This window comes from Apium graveolens, chromosome 7, assembly GCF_009905375.1.
Source record: "Apium graveolens cultivar Ventura chromosome 7, ASM990537v1, whole genome shotgun sequence".
Lineage (NCBI taxonomy): Eukaryota > Viridiplantae > Streptophyta > Magnoliopsida > Apiales > Apiaceae > Apium > Apium graveolens.
In genome coordinates this window covers 268,559,768-268,567,801 of record NC_133653.1, presented here as the reverse complement: position 1 = coordinate 268,567,801, position 8,034 = coordinate 268,559,768, and positions in this window count along the sequence as shown.

The following is an 8,034-nucleotide window of genomic DNA, read 5'->3' as shown; positions in this document are numbered from 1 at the left end:
ATAAAAACTAGAAAATCCGTTATCTGAGAATTTATCTTCGTACCAATTATGTACATAGGGTTTCGTTTACTCACTAATACATAAAAGATTATATGATTTAGAAAGCTAAAGTGGCCAAACTTTGTGGGAAATATTACATTATTTTCTATATAATTTTTTTATTTTTAGAACTAAAAAAACATGAAAAAACAAAATTACTCTCATATTACTTTTTTTTGTTGTTATTATATATTCATGGATGTAATTTTGTTTTTTCATATTTTATTTGCTCCGAAAATAAAAATTAATTTTAGAAATATCGTTTCCCAACTTTTTTCACGTAAAGGAGAATTATTAGTAAAAGCTAGGAAGCCCAAATCTTTTCTATAAACATGCGTTTTTACACTTCTTCTCAACGTTTTGGTGCCTAATTGTTGGGGTTATTAATTTAACTTTCCATTTGAGCTTATCGATCGACAACATGATTTATTCATTGCTAATTTATATCAAGTTCCAAGTATTATGTTTCGACAAAAAGATTCCCATATAATTAGAATTTATATTTTTATGTCATATATAAGCTTAATTAAGCATTGTTACTTTACATTTAAATATAGTAATTTGAATTCATTTTCAAACTCGAGTTTGAATGAAATTTCAGGCTCGACAAAAACTTGAGTCGACTTGTTAAAACTCGATTATCTTGAGCTAGATCCAAATTAGCCTTGTAGTCTACATGAAACGAAATATATTTTCTCACCTAAAAAAATACAAGAATAAGATGACTCCCAATATAATTTTTTGGTTATGTAATATCTGACATTTGTTTTGTAATATTGTAATTAAAATATATAAGTAGGGTATGCATGATTAAGAGTGGGGTCTCATCCACTTTATTAGTAATAATAAATTAAAAACTAAAAATAAATTTTCATAAAATTGTCAATTAAATAATAAAATTAAACCTAATTTGTGGACTTAATTTTATTAGAAATAGAGTATTTCATTAAGAAAAACTCAAAAAATAAAATAGGTCATTAAAGTTGGGGTGTCCCCCATTCAACACTTCATTCATCAGTCATAGCCTCTTAGACTTTTGGACGACACACCAATATATAAGTAATTGATAGTTTATGTAATTCAATATAGATGGTTATGAATTTATTGTCTTTAATATATGTATCAAAATTAGTATAAATATATATATATATATTCATATTGTAATGAAAATTTTTAAATATACGTATCAAAATTAGTGTAATATATATATATATGTATATTCATGTTGTAATGAAAAATTAGTATTAAAATTTGTATAATATATATATATACATATATATATCTATATACATTCATATTGTAATGAAAAGTTAGTACTAAAATAATGGCTTTTTTTGAAAAAATACTCAAGTCCCAAAATGTTTTTGCAAAATTACCATCATTTTTTAAATAATTTGTAAAAATATTTTTAATTTGCAAAAATATTTTTCAATTTTTTTTACAAAAATACGATTTTTTGGCAACTGAAATCAACTGCATGCAATTTTTGACGAGTTTCAGTTACTGCATGCAACTTCATTCAACTAGTTGCATATATGTTTGATTTTGGTTGATTTCGTATTTTTGCAAAAAAAATCAGAAAATAGTAAAATCGTAAAAAAATTAGAAAATTTAGTATTTTTGATAATTTTTCTAAAATTAATGAAAAGATTTCTATTCCGTTTTATGTTTTATATTCATATATCAAAATTACGATGATAAATATTAAAAAAATTGAACCAATCAACCAAAATATAATAAATAAATATCAACTAAAATATAATCGAGATCGGTTGACAACGTGGGACATATGGCACGAGTGCCTTCAACAATGCGAGTCACTTGGGCATGTACAAACTTGGGCATGTTGGTAATGATAAAATTGTAGGAGTTTTTTTTTTGTTAAAATTAAATTAAGATTGAGGGGATATCATTACACAATCAGATTCTTTTTTAAAAATAGTGAAAAATAATTGGAAGAAGTAACATAGGTCGGAAAGTAAGTCACACAAGGGTAATGACCTTTAGTATCACAATTTGGGGAGAAAAGGCCCGAAATTTCACTAGCGCCGAAAGATGGCCCTTATTATCACTCAGAAACGCAAAAAAAAATTGCGTTTTATTTTCAAATTAAAAAATGCAACTTTTTCTTGCGTTTAGCAGCTAGACTGATGTGATTGATTTCTAAATTTAAGAAACAAAACACAAACTTTTAATGCGTGAAGTCACTAACGCATTGCAAAAATACGTTTACCTAAAAAAAATTGCAGGCCCAATTGTCTGGCCCATTAAGCAATTGGCTGAATCTTCAAGTTTTGGATAAACGCATAATTTTTTGACGTTTTGAAGTGATAATAAGGACCATTTACTTCCAAATTGTGAGATAAAGGACTTTTTTCACCAAATTTGAAGTTCATTACAGTTACGTAAACGAATAAAGATTCCCATCCTAATTAAGTGACAATAAAAACGTGTTCTACTTTGCTCTTTGTATACGAAGCTTTTATACATTTGTATGGTGCAGAACAAGAACCACATATGTACGCTTCATCTTTTACCTCGATATCCAACTTCAAAGCTTCTACTTAATTACAACTTTGCACATCTACTGATTAATTACCTCTCTTGCATCAAATCCAAAACCTCCCCACTTGTTTAACTTGTTTATTATGGTCTCATTTGTTTATAATAATACATTTGTCCCAGGTATATCACTAGTATGGATATCATGCTGGTGAGAGTTAAGTAGCAAATCTACTTTTAGTAAATTTTGAATCTAGTTTAGGTAATACATGTTTTTTTGCTAAAACCCATTAGGCATACATATTTTGCCGTTTGAAATCTTATAATTCTTATTAACATGATCAGTATTTTGAGATTAGTTGTAACGCAATGTAATTGAAATTCAGAAATAAAGCTAATCGACGAGATCACAAGATCTTGTAGTTGTTAATCGAATAATTGAGAATAAATCTAAAATACACATATATATAATCGATGGGGTACGTATTTATGTCTAATATGAACATTTAGTTTCTAGTTATTCTGTTACACATTAAGGAAAATTTAGTCTACATGAATATTTTTTATTTTCTTTTGGTGAGAAAATTGTGCAAAAAATGTTCATCAAAAATGCAAAATATGTGCAGATCTGTGCAAAATATGTGCAGAATATTAACTAACCCAAGTATATTTCAAAAAGTTTACATCCAACATTTACTTTGTTAGAGGCCAAAAAACTTATATTTCCTAATTCTTTTTTATTGTACAATCTGCACATTACAAATTTGATGTCAGGAGCCAAGTAGGAGATTCAAACATTAAAGCACAACACATAACCACATACCGAGATTTGTGTTGGGAAAGTATCAACAATAGTATATAACTACTATACTAACACAATGAGACAGTTATATAATCAATAACAAGAACAAGGCAATAGTACCAATAATGAAAATAAAACACGAAGGTCGTAAATAAAATATAATCAGCAACTGTAAAAGAAAATTAAGAAGGGAAAGAAAGCTTAGCGTAATGAAGCTTTCAATCACAGCTGAGTCACCAATCCCTCGAGAGGAAGAGGCTGTTCTTGAAGAGTTTATTGCCCTCACTTACTGTGTTCAGAGACCGCAAAAAACCCTCCCAGGATAAAACAGCAACAGCACACCGGTTCACAGCAACTCGATGTACAAACAGCGATCAGACCTCAGTCGCCAAAAAAACCTATGCTAATCTGTATAAGTTTGGAGGAGAGAAAAAGAGGAAGAAGATGATAGCTAGGGTTTTTACGTATGTATATTTCAACGTCAATTAACCTCTATATTCCACAATGTTTTGTTCAGTATATATATTACATCCCAAAACATAACTGAATATATTACATTAATTAAAATAAATATTCTGACTTAAATTCCATTTAATGAATATTTCCAGAAACGTAACAGTCGGTATCAGGATTTAGCCCATCAGGATTTAGCCCATCAGGATTTACACTTAGCATCAATGGATAATGCACTCAGCAATTCCATCAATGGATAATCTATTTTATGCATCAATGGATAATCCACATTGTACATCAATGGATAATCCACATTGTGCATCAACGGATAATCCACATTGTGCATCAACGGATAATCCAAATTGTACTTCAACGGATAATCAAAATTGAACTTCAACGGATAATCCATATTGAGCATCAACGGATAATCCAAATTGAACTTCAACGGATAATCCACACTGTTCATCAACGGATACAATATTCACATTAAAAACAATATAATAAGTCAGTAAATATTTTAATTAAACATTTCAAGCTACTAACTTAAACTCAATTTCTTTATGGATTACACTAAGAAAATGACTTAGATCCAAACATGAAAGTTTAAGTCCTCATAACAAGGAACTACTTCCAACAATTAGTTTTAGGAAATTACATCAAGAACATGTCTAAAACATGCCTCAAACTTTCCATTTTCTAACAATCCCCCACAAATCCATACAGAATTGCATATCCGATTTTATCATGACTTGCTTTTCAGAGTCGGTACCCTCCCGGGTTTGAACCCTCCTAAGTCCTCTACTTCGATGACTACCGGATATAGATAGAATATTTCACCTTGAATCTTTATCCGTGAAGTGTAACCACACTCCATAGACGACGACAAGTCAAAGGCTATGGTCAGATCTACGGCTTAGAGACATTATGGTCTTGTCTCGATCCTGTTAGTCGAATGCTTCAAGGAATAATCCTTTCTTCTAATTGCGACCACACAACTGTATTCGCTTAGCTGGGCATCTCCAAAGATGTACTGCTAACATCTCGTCTTTCGACTTGACCCCATTCAGAGTTTACAAATTCTGACACAGTATTTGGTTCATCAGAATTTATTAAATCCTGATCCAAAACTGTTACAATCAGAGTTTGTTTAAAACTCTTGCTAACTAGCAGTCTAAGTACCTCTAAAGGTTTACAGGGGATAGACTTAGATACATAAGTATCTAAATGTATATGGTAGAGATACTACCAATTCATCCTTACAACTTGTTATTACCACATTGAATACACTTCGAGGGATCTCCTCTCAGGTGTATTGGGTTCCCGTTGTTGATGAATTATGATGGGTTATCAGTCCCATCCCCAACCTAGACTTAAGGACTACAACATGCTCAAGCCCTTTAGTCAGCGGATCAGCTATATTATTCTGAGTTCCTATGAACTCTATAGCAATAATCCTATCAGACACAAGACCCCTTATAGACTTAAGCCTAACTTGGATGTGTCTCTTTGTTTTAGCATTATACTTAACACTTCTGACTTTGTCGATAGTTGTACGGCTATCACAATGAACAGAAATGGCAGGAAGCGGCTTGCTTACTACAGGTAACATGCTCATGAGTTCATGTAACCATTCAGCCTCCGTCCCCGTGGCATCAAGTGCACACAACTCATCCTCAAAAGTAGACCGAGTAATCGTCTAGAAGACTTCCAGGACACTGCTCCACCCGCAAAGGTAAACACATATCCAGTCACTCCATTGGACCCGGATTTCTTAGCTATCCAACTTGCATCACTGTACCCCTCGAGTACCCCCGGAAATCTCCGGTAATGCAAACCAAGAGAAATTGTTCCCTTAAGATATCTAAGAACTCTATCCAGTGCCTCCCAATGAGTCTTGTTTGGACAGCTTGTATATCTAGCTAACTTAGATACAGAATAAGAAATATCTGGTCTAGTCACATTAGCAAGATATTGCAAACTCCCAATAATCTGAGAATACCTTAACTGAGACACAGGAATACCTGAACTATTCTTGATAAGGCCAACTTTAGGATCGAATGGAGTACAAGCGATTCTACAATTTGAATAACCATACTTCTTAAGTATAGATTTCTCTATATAATGAGATTGTGTCAAGGTTATTCCATCGGTTGATCGAGTCAACTTGATCCCAAGAATCACACTAGCTTCACCCATATCCTTCATCTCAAAATGCCTTTTTAAGAAACTCTTTGTCTCGTTAATAATCTCAATATTGGTTCCAAACAACAAAATATCATCCACATATAGGCACACAATCAAACATTCATTTCCTCTAACCTTATAGTAGACACACTTGTCACTTTCATTAACTAAAAACTCAAAGCTTAAAACAGTTTCATCAAACTTCTTGTGCCAGTCTATAGGAGCTTGTTTTAGGCCATAAATGGATTTGACTAACTTACATACTTTCCTCTCGTTACCAGAAGCAACAAATCCCTCAGGCTGATCCATATAAATCTCTTCTTCAAGGTCACCATGAAGAAAAGCTGTCTTTACATCCATCTGATGGATGATAAGACCATGTACGGAAGCCAATGCAATAAGCAATCTGATTGTTGTCATTCTAGCAACAGGAGAGTATGTATCAAAATAGTCAATTCCTTCTCTTTGCCTAAAGCCCTTAGCAACTAGCCTAGCCTTGTACTTATCTATTGAACCATCAGGGTTTAACTTCCTCTTGAAAATCCACTTACATCCTATAGTAGAACATCCAGGAGGGAGATCGACTAACTCCCATGTTCTATTAGAAACAATAGAGTCTATCTCACTTTTCACAGTGCCTTTCCAGTGCCTTGACTCCGAAGAATCCATGGCCTGACGGAAAGTTAAATATTCGTCCTCGACATTGTAAGTGATGTAATCACTTCCAAAGTCCTTGACTAGCCTTGCACGCTTACTCCTTCTAGGTTCCTCTACTTCGTTAGGAGTAGAGCTACTACTAGGATCCGCCCCCACATTCGTCATTCTTTCCACATGATCGGGAATGGAACTCGATGTGCGAGTGGGATCATCATCAGAAGTATCTTGTGGTATACCGGTCTTCATAGGGAACACATCCTCAAAGAATGTTGCATCACGAAACTCAACGATCGTATTCGCCACAATACCATCTATGTCAGATTTTAAAACCAAAAATCTCATAGCAATTGTGGTTTCAAGATAGCCCAGAAAGACACAATCAACAGTTTTCGGTCCTAGTTTCTTTCTCTTGTGTTCAGGGACAAGCACCTTGGCAAGGCACCCCCACACACGAAGATAACTCAAACTAGTTTTAGGCTTTCTCCATAATTCATAAGGAGTCTTATCCATGTGTTTCAGAGGGACTCTGTTCAGAATATGGCTAGCCGTATTCAGAGCCTCTCCCCACATGTACTTAGGCAACCCCGAATTATTCAGCATACTGTTAATCATATCTTTAAAAATTCTGTTTTTTCGCTCTGCCACCCCATTAGACTCAGGTGTGTATGGAGGAGTCACCTCATGAACTATACCATTGCTTGCGCAAAATTCATTAAATGAGGTACTCGTATACTCACCACCTCTATCTGACCTCAACCTTTTAAGTACTTTGCCAGTTTGTATTTCAGCTTCATTTTTAAACATAATGAATTTATCTAGTGCTTCATCTTTATGTTTAAGCAAATAAACATAACAATATCTACTACAATCATCTATAAAGGTAATGAAATATCTACAATGATCCTTAGTCAACACACCACCAAATTCACATATGTCTGTGTGTACTAAATTTAACAAGTCAGAATCCCTAACAACATTATGAAATGGTTTCCTTGTTAATTTAGCAGTCACACATACTTGACATTTAGTTTTCATATCAATGGCATGCTTTGGAATCAACTCTAAATTCATCATATTCTTTAGAGCACCAAAATTTAAATGACCAAGTCGTAAGTGCCACAAATCAGATGATTCTACACAATTAACAGAAGGTGCAACACTATCATTAATAAAACTGCCCAAAACAGGCTCCAAATTTATTAAAAATAAACCATCAGACAAGTAACCCTTGCCATATAAAGAACCAGTATGTGTAATAACTACTTTATTACATTTGAGAGAAAGTTCAAAGCCATTTTTAACTAAAATGCTTCCACTAATAATATTTCTACGAATAGAGGGAACATGATGCACTCTAGTGAGAGATAGAATCCGCCCAGAAGCAAACTTCAGGTCCA